This window comes from Coturnix japonica, chromosome Z, assembly GCF_054131305.1.
Source record: "Coturnix japonica strain WE chromosome Z, WE-NBRP24, whole genome shotgun sequence".
Lineage (NCBI taxonomy): Eukaryota > Metazoa > Chordata > Aves > Galliformes > Phasianidae > Coturnix > Coturnix japonica.
In genome coordinates, this window is record NC_140702.1 from 55073179 (window position 1) to 55088616 (window position 15438).

Genomic DNA, 15438 nt, shown 5'->3' on the forward strand with positions numbered 1-15438 from the left:
ACAACACCAGTTAACAACATGATAAATCTTTTACAACCTGTTAATAAACGCATGATTCACAGTTGCCTTGTGGATGTGTGTGGACACCAAATTCCCTACAGAACAGTAATGCACTGGCTATTTTACTTCTGGTTTCTCTCTTCTTACTCAACAGTATGGCACCAGTCTCTCACAAGAACAAAAGTTTCCACCAAAAACAAACTGAAAAAAGCTTTCAGCATGACCTACATTTCTGCATTTATTTTTTTCCTACTCCACACAGTTTAGTTTAGTGAAACTGACTTTTCAGGAAATATCATGTTTTCTATATCCAAGTGCAGCGAGCATTGTGAAATGCCGTGTTTACCATGTTCAAGTGTACTGGGACTGTCCGGGCTTCAGCAAATATACATTGTGGTTAAAAACAAGAAAATTGGTGTGGGCAGAAAAACAACTTGTGAAAGTTGAAGAAAGAGAAGAGGCCAAACTAGAGAGAACAGGATGAGTGAGAAGCAAAAAAGAAGAAAATGAAAAGCTTCTGATGTAAACTGAAAATTTTCTGATACTTTCTCATCTGCTTCAAATGAATGGTGTGAATGCACAATTCCAAAACCTTCTAAATGAATTCCATGCCACAGTTTTCAATAACTGTGCTTTTTAACATTGCAGTATCTTTTAGTTAACAATATTGAAGAGAAAAGGCAGAAGAAAATTATCCATCAGGCTTCAACGACTGCATTTCACATAGTATACTTCAATCTTTAATGTGATTTTATAATGTATCTTTAAAGTGGGCTTGGGCTCTAGCAAAATTTCTTGAAATGTGGACTTTAATTGAACGAGCTATGAAGAGAAACAGAGCAGTAGTAAGTCCAATACTTTTGTCCATACAGTCCCTGGGACTGATGGTTCCTGCTTTTTGCACTGTTTATCTTTGTGCTTCCCTGCTGTTTTCTAAACAGCTTTTTACACTAGCTGAGGATCACTGGGTGTAATGCTCCCCAACCAGAATCCGTCATGCCCTGGCTGTCAGACTGTGTCCACTCAAGTAAGCATAGAAAGTCTTCAACAGTTTCTCATAGCCTAAGCTAAAATCTGTATTAGCACATCTTCATGGCTTACCAGATTAATTTAGGTTTGTTTCCGCATGTATTTTTAGATCCTCTGCATTCTGGCTTCAGTAAAGACCTATTTGTTTGTAAGATCATTTTGTTTGCTTGGCATCTCCTACAGCTGAGAAGGACCTTGTGATATCTTTAATCTAAGCTATCTTATCTAAGTAAGTGTTCCTCACACAATTCAAACAATAATTAAAAGAAATAAATTAGTAATAATAATACCTATATGATTATATTATATATATATGTATATATTATATAACACTAAAATAAATATATGTGAAGGAGAAACATATCACCATAATTAGGATTTAGCCTGGTATTTATCTTTGCTGGTATTCAGAGAAAAGATTCATGAAACTCACCACTTGTGTTTTGAAACAGCTTCCCAATCCTTTGTCTCAGAAGAATCATAACTCTTATGCTTGGTCTTGCAGCTGCTTGGAATGACAGCACTGATCCACTTTTGTTCATCTATATTGGGGTCTTACTGATCATCCTATCCTATGAAGGTCTTATGATGTGAGCCCTGGTATGTACACATACCGTATCACTGTGTTCACATGCAAGCATAGAGCTAAAATGAAAATTTATAATGAAAAACAAGCTTAAAGTGCTGCATTAATATCTACTGTTCTTCTATTACTTGGGACATGAGTAGCTCTGGAGTGAGCACTTCTGGCCGTTGAAGTTTACTAAGTGCTTCTCTTCAGTAGACTACAGGTTCTTTGCCAGTCTTTGCATGGTTTGGTTTACTTGCCCTTTTCTTTCAAGCAAATAAGGTTTTCTGCAATATTATTATTCCAGACCTAGTGCTTTATTGTGTATTGAGGTTTTTCTGGTTTCGTTGCAACTGCTTCTTTCTTTATTATTATCCAACATGCTCTTTTCGCTTTATACATACATTAAGGCTGATCCACTGCAGACAGAAGTTTCACTTCTAGTTTGAAAGTCCCAGACAATTGATTTATAGAAAACCTGACACCAACTGTAAGAAGATAGGAATAAAACACACAACTGTTATTCAGACATTAAAGGAAACAGGACAGAAGCCTCTACAGATACTTTCTTGGTCCTTAGTTACACTTACAGTTTATCTGTGAAGCATGATATCAGATAAAATCTGTGGAAGACTCTTGCATTGACCAGGCAGTGATAGTGCAGAATGTCCATTTATTTCCTCAAAGAAAGCTGAGTTTCGGCTTATCCATTGTTAAACACAGCACTTCAGGCAGGTCCCATGCTGACCACTGCTGTTTCTTAGATGGAGGGCTTGAATCAGAAGCCAGTGCTCCAGTTCTTCTGATTATGACCCTGGCCTTTGCATAGGTCAACTAGTGGTTTAATCGGAAGTTCTGCACAAGTACCTAAATCATACATGGATCATATTGGAGTGATTATCATTATTACCAATGGAGACATTAGCAAAACCCTGTTTGACAGATTAGCATGATTACTGAAGACTGATTACCGTTTGGGAAATAATAAAAAAGACAGCTACACTGAATTATAATAGTGTTTATAATGTGAAGTCATCACAGCCTACTCCTAAAGACTTCAAATTTAACAAATGCAGTCAAATGTAGCACTTTTGTATACAAGTCCCACACTTCTCAATAATTAATATTAAAAAATGGTGAGGAAAAAATTCGCGCTAGCTCTCACAGTCATCTCAGAACATCATTAACTGATTCAGTTCTTATTGGCACGGTTGTAGAAGTGGTTCTAGCAGAAAAAATATATAAGAACAGATTATAGTGACTCCATACATTGTCTGATAGCACAAATTGCATTTCCCGTTGGTCATGTGGACCTTCTGTCTAGTTTTAAATGCATTTATACTGGTGGTTCCCAAATTGCACTTCATAGACAATCATGGTCACAACCAAGGTAACAGTAAAACCTATTAGATTGGCAGTTTTTTCTGGTTATGGAGTGGAAAAGTAAGACTAATTAAATGTAAAGAGACCACTTCTATTAAGACTGTTCTCTACAAGAAATGCAGATCATGAACCTTCTAAAATTAGTCTACAAAATTTGGGAATCTCTGCCTTCTAAGGGACCAGTAATAGTGCTCCTTTCTAAATTTGTTCTCCGTTTTCTTTGTTTATATATATATATATATATAAACAAAGAATATATATATGTGTGTGTGTGTGTGTGTGTGTGTGTGTGTGTATGTATATATATAATATATATATATAGTGTGTGGGTATGTATGTATATATTTGTGTGTGTATATATTTAAATATGTGTGTATACATGTGTACTATAAATACCTTTTGTTTGACTATATGTATACATACATATGTGTGTATGTACAGATACATGTATCTGTATGTACAAATATATAACTGCTAATTGACTCCTTAGGAGTCAAAAGAATTAGTCACAAAGTTAAAGGCAGTCAAGGGCTGAGGTATTTTGATAAGTCCAGTCCTCAGCCATGCACAGATGATGAAAGTATTGGTAACGGAATTATTTAGAGCTGAATGTTCAGCTATAGCTGAAAACAGAAAGTTTCAGATTTTTTTGTCCATCTTGCATGGTATTTTTCTGGAGTTTGAAACTTACAATGAAAGTATAAAATTAATAAAGATATATAAGGTAGATTTTTGTTTTTATTTCCTAGCAGATCATAAGTTACATATATACATTTCTATTTGCTTAGAAAAGAACACTACTATCCATGTATGTCAGTAAAAAATGTGAGATTGCATTAAAACTAAATGTACAGTTTTTTTCACGGCAACTTTGTTATTAAGTTCTCTGTACACAGTTTGGGGAATACTCAGCTTATGCTGTTCTCCTTTGTTTATTGCATTCTGAGTCACCAGATTTTTGTGAATTTGTTAAATGTAGTTGCTGACTGTTCACAATTGGTATATCCAAGGGCTCAGTATTGAAGCCAGATACAGATGAGGGAATTGAGAGCACCTTCAGTAAGTTTGCAGATAACATCAAGTTGGGTGGGAATGTCAGTCTGCCTGAGGGTAGGAAGGCCCTGCAGAAGGGATCTAGATAGGCTGGATTGATGAGCTGTGTACAGCTGTATTGCATTCAACAAGGCTAAATGCACTTGGGTCAAAACAATTGCATGTAGAAGTACACAGGCTTGAGGAAGAGTGGCTGGAAAGTTGCCCAGCAGAAAAGGGCCTGGAGGTGTTAGTTGACAGATGGCTGAACATGAGCCAATATTGTGCCAACATGACCAAGAAGGTCAATGGCATCCTGACCTATGGTGGTCAACAGGATGAGGGACATAGTAGTCCCTCTTTGTTCAGTACTGGAAGACCTCATTGCTCTCTACAAAGACTTGAAAGGAGATTGCCTAAAGGTGGGTGTTTATCTATTTTCTCATATGGCAAATGGTAGAACACAAGGAAGCAGCTTCAAATTGTGCTACTGGAGGTTTAGATGGGAATAATTAATTCAAAAAAGGGCAGCTAGGCATTGTAGCAGGGTGCCCAAGGAAGGAGTGGAGTCACCATCCTGGGAGTTTATATACAAGATGGATGTGTGGATACAGCAGTTAGGGACATGTTTTAGCAGTGGATTTGTAATGTTAGGTGGATTGTTGGAACTGATCATCTTGAAAATCTTTCCCAACCATAATAATTCTGTGCAAGCTACCAAATGGTGTTTTATACTCTCCTGAGATAACATGAACTTATATGTGTATATGTTATATCTATAGTAAAGCTCCCATAGTTATTTAACAGGCTGTCTAGATGGTTGTTCAGCTTCTCCTCACTGGTTATGCTGGAACTAAATACAGAACGTAGTAGCAATAAATGAAGCTAATAAAACAAGAAAAGTGAGAAGCCATGTGTAGGGCCCATTCAAACAAGACACTGTTTGCACTGCTGAAGAATAAACTGCCTTTAGAAATGTTATTCAACAAATATTCTAATGCTGCAGAAGTACTCTATGATCACCAGCTATTTTAGGTGAATACTGTAAGAGACATTTACAAAGCACTGAATTCCAACAGATGGTTTAATATCTAGATCTAAATCCCATCTTGCTGTGAAGGAAATGTTTGAGATGCTATTGCTGAATAGACTTGGAAGGGGTCTAAGACCAAGAGACAGAGTACAAAAGAAAGAATGCTTCTGCACTCCTGTGCCTAGGAGGAAACCACCAATTTTAACCTCTGCTCCTTGACCTGTTTCTTTACTTGCCATTAAACAATCATTAGATTTGGTGCCGATGGGGAAAGAGTTAAGTGCTGAGTGAAAGCAGGCACAGCTGACAATGACAGAAATAGGAAGAAGAAAAGAAAACAATGTAGGGTGTGTGTGTATGTACGTGTGTAGGGGGGTATGGAGAGGGTAGGAAAGTGTATATGAGCGATTACTACCTGTGCTGGGACTGCTGTTGTGCTACTGAAGGCTGAATGCAGGGGCTTTGTATCTTTGAACAAGAACAGAGAAGCAGATGTGGAATTCACACAGAATTTAAAAGTACCTTATTTTCCTGCTTGGGAAGTTGTTAGGTGGCCAACTAGCAACAAGCAAGAGGTAAAAAGGAGTAACATATGCATAAACAGGCATAGAGATATGTCCTGTAGAGTGGAGCTTAGCACTACTTATGCCTCTAACTCAAAACGTGAACTGTAAACCAGATTAGATCGGGGAATGTTAGCCACGTCCAGTACAAAGTATGTTTTGTTTTGTTTGGTTTCTTCTAAAACAGAGGGAGAGGGAGCATAAGTTCAGGGAGGTAAGTGAAAGTTCAGGGAGATTTCTCCACATTCATGAAACCTGAGTTCATAGTTGAATTATTGAGTCACATACAGATGAGGATCTTGCCTGGTCAGTTTAAAAAAAAAAAAGAAAAAAAAAGAAAGAAAGAAAAGAAAAAAGTATTCAAGCCTCAGCCCCTTTCGCCTGTAGGTTCCTTGACGTTCAGTAGGTGTGGTTGGGTGAAGAAAAGCCAGACCAACACCAACAGCTGCATGGAATCTTTCCAGACTAAAAGGTGAATAATTAACTCTCTTATAACTGCAGACCCTCAGGGGGAGGTGAGTCACTAGCCCGATTTAGAGTTATGTTATCTTGTAATGAACAATAAGAGGGAAATCTATACATGTCCTGACAGTTCCAGTGAGACATCGATGATCTGTGCCCCAAAAACCTCAGGAAGGGAGTTGATCAAAATGCACCTCTAAGAAAATAACTGATTCAGTACATACAGCTCATCAGTGGTTCAAGAAGATCATTTTTATAGGCATATGAAATTTCCTGAGTATATAGCTGAAGATTAGACAAGAAGGAAAATAATGTGTTGGTTTCAGCTGGGAATATCATGCCAGCATCTAAAATCAGATACAGTCAGTGTGAGAATTAACTTATTTTTCTGTGTCCTGTCATGTTGTCTCTGGATGCTTAGGAGAGAGGGAGGAGTCCACAAAAGGCAAATATGAAAAATAAGTCTGCTGCAAGCCGACTTTAAAACCTACTCATAGATTTTTTTCAATATAATTTGAATGTCCACGGGGAAATCTCCAGCAGACTGTAAATTTAGAAAGATGAGGGGCTGGTCTAAACTTGAAGAATCTGCATCCCTTAACTGCACCCACATAACAATAGCAGTAAAATTTTCTCTTCCCCATATGTAAGTGAAAGAAGGCTAGAGCCCTCGGCTCCTGCTCTTCCTCCGCGTAGAAGGTAGTGCTCCTGCTCCTTCTGGAGATGCAGTCAGTTCAGGATTTTTAAGGCTCTGGATATCATTCCAATTCAGAAAGTGGCTCATAGGAGTTACTTTTTACTAAACTTCACAAAAGACAAGTGAAGTAGCTCTATATCTGCTCTTTCCTTCAACTAAAATGTTCTCAGCTTGGTGGACCTGACAAATGTTCCCCACTGGCCCCATTTCATGAAAGCTACAGAGGGTCACCAGCCACGTTTGTCATTTCAACACACCATGCAGACACATTCTAGTGGCAGAAGCCTCTCAAATTTTTTCTTTTCCTCCAGACAACTTAGAAATAGTACTAAATGAGTCAGGTGGGGAGTTGTGTTTGCATCTTCATAGTGGGGAATGAATCAGATTCATTTGTAAAGACAAGAAAGTGATCTCAGTGAATGAATGATGTTCTTTTAGAATTTTGGTAGTTATTTGAAGAAAATGAGTTGTAAAGAATGTTTAATCTATGCAGACTTCAAAGAAGCGATGGCGTCTCTGTTATCCCAATAAAGAATATGGTGTTTGCAAACAATACGGAATGAAACAGGTAATGACACAGGAAAATGAAAAGGAAATAAATAGCCTAAAAGACAACAGTCTGAATCAAAACCACTCATCTGATCTTAATCCTCATTAGTGGGTATTAATTTTGATGAAAGTATTGCTGACTAATTAACAACTATAAAAGGGAAAATTTTCCCACACACTCCACAGAGACACTAATGTCTTAGATAGGGTCAACAGACTGTCACGGGGCATGGTTTAATTATTGCTTTGTCAGCATCGTATGTTTGATTCATTACTGCAGACGGTCTAAATATGCAACAGAAATACTGTGATCAATAACGTTTTGTTTGTTTGTTTGTTTGTTTTTCACATGAAAATGAGATTAGCCAGTGCTCAGAGAAGGAGCCAGGGAGAGATTGAAGAAAAATGAATACTTGTGAGTAAGATAGAATGCCAAAGACTTCTAGAACAGTTAGCCATCTTAAAACATATCAGAAGGGTAAATAAAGAAACATCAAAGGAGCTTTTCATTATATTTTTTTGAAAAAGAAAGTGAGGAGGGAAGGAAATGTGCTGGAATATCATAGAAAGCCCAGAACTGCATAAAAGGAAGTCCTAAGGCATGGCAAATCTGAAGGATCTACACAGACATAACATATTTTTCCAATTTCTTCACTCTAAAAATACCTATGCACAGGACAGCCAAGCAAGTTCTTTGTTTAACATTGACCCACTTACTTGTCTAAGCTGGTGCTCAACCCCTGAGGAAGTCCAGCCATGCTGGACATGGTCTTACTTCAACTGATTGTCATGGTGCTATAATTTTGTTATTGGTATTCCACATCATAACATCATACAATGCACAGGTAATTAAAGATTTAATACTCCAGTTCCGTGGACTAGCAACTTTCTGGATATCTGATTCTCAGAGGAGAAGAACTACATATCCCAAGGGACTTCCCGGTCAAAAAGGAAGATAAGCCAAAGGAGGAAGTCATGGGATCTGGCTCTCTGGCTCTCTCTGGCTCACCTGTGACTTGGCAGTGTGTAGCTGTGCTCCCCAGCCATACATCTTCAGTTCAAATAAGCCTTTCTGTTTTGGACACTCTCACTCTCTCTCTATCTCTTTCTCATTTTATTTGATTTATTAGCCTCAATTTCAATTATATTGTATAATATTGTGTTATCTTGCATTCTGATATCATGTTTAGTAAAATTAAGTCTTCCTCCTTAGATCGCTGCTGCTGTTCTGCTTTTGGGACCAGCTCCCATCTCCTACCCTTCCACTTTTCCCTTCCCATTTTTGGGCCAGGGGCCTATGGGCTTGCTGCCCCCTGACACGTGCACAGATTGATCTAGATAATTCCATGACACTTTTTGGTGAAGGATGTGGTCATTCTAAAGCTTTTAATGTTACAGGGAAAAAAAAGAAGGGGGGGAAGGGGGGCAGGGGAGAGGGGGGGGGGCGATTTCTTTGTGCTGGTGACATGAAGAGCACTGGTAGCCAGATTAGACCTTAATAGATTAAATTGTAGTCTGGGCAGTCTGCCAAACTCTGGACACTGTACTGAGTATTTTTGTTTTGGTGTTTATTTTACCCTTTTTAGCAACTGTCAGCTATGAACCTGTTCTTTATTTTAGGAGTGCTGTATAAGTTATTAAAGGCCATTACGATTTTTTGGAACTCATTTGTCTCTTATTAACTTCATGCTTTCTTATTGTGAAATCGTGTATATATACAACCAAGTAAGGGCACTGTTGGAGACAGCGTGGGGGCCCTCAATGTCTTGGGATTTCACTCTTGAACACCTGTAGGACCCTGAGAATCTAAACCAGTATTTCACAGAATCAGAATCACAGAATTATCAAGGTTGGAAAAGACCTAGAAGATCATCTAGTCCAACCATTACCAATATTTCCCGGCTAAATCATATTCATCAACACAACATCCAAACGTTTCTTGAACACTTCCATGGTCAGTGACTCCACCACCTCCCTGGGCAGTGCATTCCAATGCCTGACTACCTTTTCTGAGAAGTAATACTTCCTAATGTCCAGCCTGAATCTCCCCTGGCGCAGCTTAAAACCATTCCTTCTAGTTCTATCACTGATTACACGAGAGAAGAGTCCAACCAAGAGGAGAGTGAGGAGGAGGGAGTCGCTGTTACCACTGTTTGTCAACCTCTGAAGATGACTGAAATCCAAGGCTTGAGAAAGGAGTTTACACAGTGTCTGAATGAAAATATTGTCACCTGGTTGCTTCACTGTTGGGACAGTAGTTTGTCTCTACATGGTAACAAAGCTTGACAACTAGGAGGCATTGCCAGAGACTCATCTGTTGATGGAGGGATCAGTAGATGTTTGGACGGAGTCGACACCCTCTGGGAATGAGTGTTTGCATACATGAAGGCATCCGGGAAAGGCATCCCTTCAAAGACAGTCTGAAACTTAAGATGAAGTAGTAGTATACAATTGAAAAAGGTATCCAGTATTTGAGGGAAATAGCCATTGAGGAAATGTTGTATGACCCCATGTTTTTTCCTAACAATACACACCATGACCGTGATCCGCAGAGAGTGAGGAGTATGCCTGATATATGGCAGAAACTCACAAGAATAGCAACAGAAAGGTATGCCAGTACATTAGCAGCAATGTTTGATAGATGTGAGGACCAAGAGAGAAGACCCCCAGTTTTTGAACTGATTCTTATTGTTCAAAACTTTGAACAAAAGCTACCCCCGTGTCACGCTTCCATTTCAACCATCTCACATGTAACAGGCAGACTAGATGAAATGCAAGAGAAATTGTCTCTATTGATTAGTAACAAACCCATAGAATCAGAAACACTTGATGAAGATCAGGATGATCAAAGCAGTCTACTGAAGGAGCTGATCAAACTAATTAAAGGTGATGAACCCTCCTCCTCAGCTCTATCATCAAAAGTCTCAGCCACTGAAGGAAAACACCTTCCTGCCCAAGCAAATAACAATAGTAAGACTGCATTGTATATTGCCTTGTGGCATAACCTATGTGACCATGGAGAAGACATGAAGAAGTGGCATAACAAAAACCCTCCTGTGCTTGGAACACAGGTGAAAGAATTACAAAACACATCAGTCACCAGTGTAGTTGCTCCAGTTACCACAGGTAATGAATAGAGGGGCCCTGCCCTCAGTCAGAATGGGGGAAGGGATAATAGAGTTTATTGAACCATGTGTATTTGATGGCCTGGCACATCAGAACCACAGAAATATAAGGCACTGGTGGATACCGATGCACAGTTCACTCTGATGCCCTCGAGTCATGAAAGGACAGAATCAATCCATATCTTTGGAGTGAGCGGGGGCTCTCAAGAATTGACTGTGTTGGAGGCCAAAATAAGCCTCACTGGTAAAGACTGGCAAAAACATCCTATGGTGACTGGCCCAGGGGCTCCATGCATACTTGGTATTGATTACTTCAAAAGGGGGCATTTCAGTGATCCTAAGGGGTATTCATGGGCCTTTGGAATAGCTGCTGTAGACACAGAAGGTGTTAAGCAGCTGTCTGTTTTGCCTGGCCTGTCAGAAGACCCTGTTGTGGGGCTGCTACGAGTAAAAGAGCAGTTATCAATTGCAACAAAAATGGTGCACAGACAGCAGTACCACACCAACAGGGATTCCTTGCTCCCCATTCCTAAGTTGATTCATCAACTAGAGAGTCAGAGAGTGATCAGCAAAACTCACTCACCATTTAACAGCCCCATAAGGCAAGTGTGTAAAACCAGTATGAAATGGAGGTTGATGGCAGACTACTGCAGCCTGAATGAGGTCACATCCCCACTGAGTGCTGCTGTGCCAGACATGTTAGAAGTCCAGTACGAGCTGGACTCAAAAGCAGCCCAGTTGTATGCTACCACGGACATTGTTAATGCCTTATTTTCCATTCCTTTGGCCACAGAATGCAGGCCACAATTTGCTTTCACCTGAAGAGGAATTCAGTATACTTGAAACCATTTGCCCCAGGGGTGGAAACACAGCCCAACCATTTGCCATGGGTTGATCCAAACTGCACTGGAACAGGGCAGTGCTCCTGAGCACCTGCAGTACACTGATGTTGTGTGGGGCGATACATCAGAAGTTGTTTACATGAAAGGAGAACGAATAATCCTAATTCTTCTGTGAGCTGGTTTTGCTATTAAGCGAAGCAAAGTGAAAGGACCTGCCCAGGAAATTCACTTCCTAGGTATAAAGTGACAAGATGGACATCGTCACATCCCAACAGATGTGATCAACAAAATCACTGCTATGTCTCCACTCACTGACAAGACAGAGAGACAGACTTTTCTGGGTGTAATGGGCTTTTGAAGAATGCATGTTCCAAACTACAGCCTTATTATAAGCCCCCTTTATCAGGTGACACGGAAGAAGAATGAGGGGGTTCGGGCTGCTTCCAAAGTAGATGGTACTGAAACACAGCTCCTGGCACCTCAACTGACAGTGCTGAACTGGACATTTAAGGGAAAGGTTCCCTCCACCCATCATGCTACTGATGCCACTCGGAGTAAGTGGATTGCACTGATTACACCACGAGCTTAGATGGGGAGCCTCAGCTGTCCAGGAATCTTAGAGGTGATCATGGACTGGCTTGAAGTCCAAAAGTTTGGAACATCACCAGCAAAAGAAGAATCTTGTGCTAAAGAGGGCCCACCATACAATGAATTACCAAAAAATGAAATTTGCCCTGGGTAGGGCAAAGTAAATTTACCCTCGGTAAATTTATTACTATTTGGGCTGCTGAACGGTGGAAAGACATTGCTGACCACATAATGTAGTTGCTCCTGTGCCCAAGAGTCAGGCTACTAAAGAACAACAAAATAACCATCATGTAGATCAAGCTGCCAAAATTGAGGTGGCTCAAATACACTTGAACTGGCAACACAAGAATGAATTATTTCTAGCTTGGTCAGCCCATGAGACCTTGAGCCATCAAGAAAGGGATGCAATGTGTGAGTGGGCTAGAGACCAAGGGGTGGACTTAACTATGGATGCTATTGCACAGGTTTGTTTTTCACATGACTGTGAAACATGTGCCATAGTTCAACAAGCCAAGAAGATGAAACCTCTTTGGGGGGAAGAGAGATGGCAAAAGTATAAATATAGTGAGGCATCGCAGGTTGATTATATCACCTTGCCATGATCTTGCAATGGTAAGCCTTATGTTCTTACCATGGTGGAAGCAACCACTGGGTGGATTGAAACATATGCAGTACCCCATGCTACCATCCAAAACACCATGTTAGGTCTTGAGAAACAAGTTCTATGCTGACGTGGCACTCCAGAAAGAATTGAGTTTGATAATGGGACACATTTCAAAAATTCCCTTATAAATACTTGGGACAAAGATCATGGCATTGAGTGGATTTATCATACCCCCTATCATGCACCAGCTTCTGGTAAAATTGAATGATACAATGGGTTGTTGAAAGCAATGGGTAGTGGAACATTTAAGCACTGGGAGAAGCATTTGGCAGAAGCCACTTGGTTGGTCAGTTTTTGACGATCAGTCAATTGTGACAGTCCTAGCCAATCCAGCCCCCTACATACTGTAGAGGGAGACAGGGTCCCTGTAGTACATGTAAAAGAGCATGTAAGGATGAGCAGTTTGGGTCCTTCCAGCCTCTGGAAAGGACAAACCTCTCCATGGAACTGTTCTTCCCTAGAGACCTGGGTCCACTTGGTGAGTGATGCAGAAAGATGGGGACGTTCATTGTGTACCACAAGGGAATTTGATGTTGGGGGATGCAGTCAGTAATTCTATGTATATATATGTATACAGACCTGTGCGTGTAATGCATTTTAATTAGTGTTTTTATTATGTATGTATATATATTAAGCATGATGTAGTGATGTAGAATAAGGAGTGGAATGTCATGGTTTTATAATTTTGTTACCACTATTCCACATCATAGCATCATATAAAGCATGAGTAATTAAAGATTTAATACTGCTCCCCCTTGTCACGGGCACAGATTGATCTAGATAACTCCATGACACTGATATTTCAGTGACTTGTTTTCTCCCTGCAATTCAGACAGTATTTTTTTTAGCCTTGACAGAATGGCTAGACTAGGTAATCCACACAAACAGCTGCTGCATGCAATGTGATCTTTTCCCCAAACCTTTTTAACAGAGACTTCAGAACTATTCCTCAGTTTTGGATATGTTGGAAATAACCAGAAGCTGAAGTCTCTCAATATGAATGTAATTGACGTATCTATCAACAATCTGACCACACTGCGTTTAGCTTTAGAAGTGTCCCAAGAAGATTAACAAGAGTTGCATGTTCACAAAACCACTCCCAAGTTAGAAAGCATTCATCAGGAAAATATCTCTGCTTCAAACCATTTTCACAAAGGATTTGATTCCCGGACACCAGTGTTCCTAACTGTAATAAAAAGAATGATGTTAATGATTTTTGAAGTGTAAAACTTTCCACATTTTCAAAGTTAAGAGATATCATTTTAATGAGTAAATTGATATTGTTTTATTTTGTTATCACTGGCATTTATGTCTAGCAGAACTCCAATAGTAGCCCAGATATTATTGAAGTAAGTGATGAAAATATTGGAGAGATAATGGTGTTAGTGAATCCAGGGAGATATGAAAAATGAACAGGATAAAAGAAACAAAGGTCCAGTCATTAAGCAGGCATGTGAAGATGAAGGAAAACACATTAAGGCAGATGGAGGAGTTTGGAAAATAGTCATTTTAGAGAAGACAAGAGGTGAGAGTGGACAGAAAATTAGACATGCACTGGGAACAGGATACAGCATCCAAATGGCTAATCCATCATCTGCAAATTATAAAGGAAAGGGTAGCTTCCTCAGTGGGCAGGATTGCAAAAGTCATTTTCCAAACACTCTGTGTGCCATGCCCTCCGAAACATTTTAGGAATATATTTTCTGAAATAAATGATGCACTGGAGAATTCTAAGAAAGAAATAAAAAAGAAAAGCAGAGAATTAATGTTAGTGGTAAGATTAAGTATCATTAAGTGTCCAATTTTGCTCAATGAAAATCAAACAAACAAAAAAACACCACATAGATAAATATTTAGATGTCTAATAGGAAAGGAATTGTTTTAGGACAACCAAAATACTAAGAAAAGAAAAGGATGGACATGAGAATGAGGTGTATCAGACTGTGAAATGCTCTCCTGTGGGATGAGACAAAAACCATTCTCCTAGCGAGAGCAGCTTTAAACAAGATTGGATATTATCTCGGCAACCAAAAAGGCAGTTGGGAATATCAGCTATTTTTGAGATTTAGCAGGCAATCCAAATAAAATAATTTCATGAAGGTCTTATTTGTTGCTGAGCCACACATCCTTTTTCAATAAGATCCATCAGCTAGTGTAGTCTCTTCCAGTGCTTGGCTGGTCACACAGTGAGTTAAATAGGAAGTGGATACATGGCTGAACACTTCCTCCCAAATCAATGCTGATCCAGCATCCCTAAATAAATGTAACGATGTCTGCTGTTGCATGGCAATACCATTACTTTGCACTACGTATTTCCACATCCTGCACTCTTCCAAGCTGTCTGTCTGTGGCAAGTACAACCCCCTAAGGAAACTGTAGTCAGAACCACTGAGGCAATGCCAGTAAACTAAACCTTTAGGCATTTCTTTGCTTTGATCCAGAGAAATGCATGTGCTGTGCTGTTTGTACCCTCAGAACAAATGGCAGTCTTGGGAACTAGCATGGCTATTTAGAACTGGTATTTAAGTAACATTACTGGGGAAATTCCCACTGCTTAAGAAAAGACCAACTAAAACAGGAGTTTTCTTTCCCAGAAGGCTAAGACAGGTATAATGAGGATTAGCAGGCATAATTGATATCATTTCTGTATCCCAGAGGATTGTATGAGTCATCTTTCCAGTCACGTCCTCCCTGTTCTTAGGACTGATGAGAGTGAAAATACTGCTGTGAAGTGTAAAGGGGGAATATAAGCATACTGTGCAATACAAGCAACTGATCGCAAACAAATTACTTCATTAAGTCACATTCATAGTAATTCTTCCTTTTTATATGTCACTTCTCATCTCCAGATATGAAAGTGTCGTACAGATGGAAAAGCTCAGGAGGTAAAGCAACTTGTTTGA

At 39.5% G+C, this 15438-nt stretch overlaps 1 pseudogene; it reads left to right on the forward strand.

The window, feature by feature from the left end:
- Nucleotides 1-9485: 9485 nt before the first annotated feature.
- On the forward strand, nucleotides 9486-10453 carry LOC146754085 (uncharacterized; annotated as a pseudogene).
- The last annotated feature ends 4985 nt before the right edge of the window (nucleotides 10454-15438 follow it).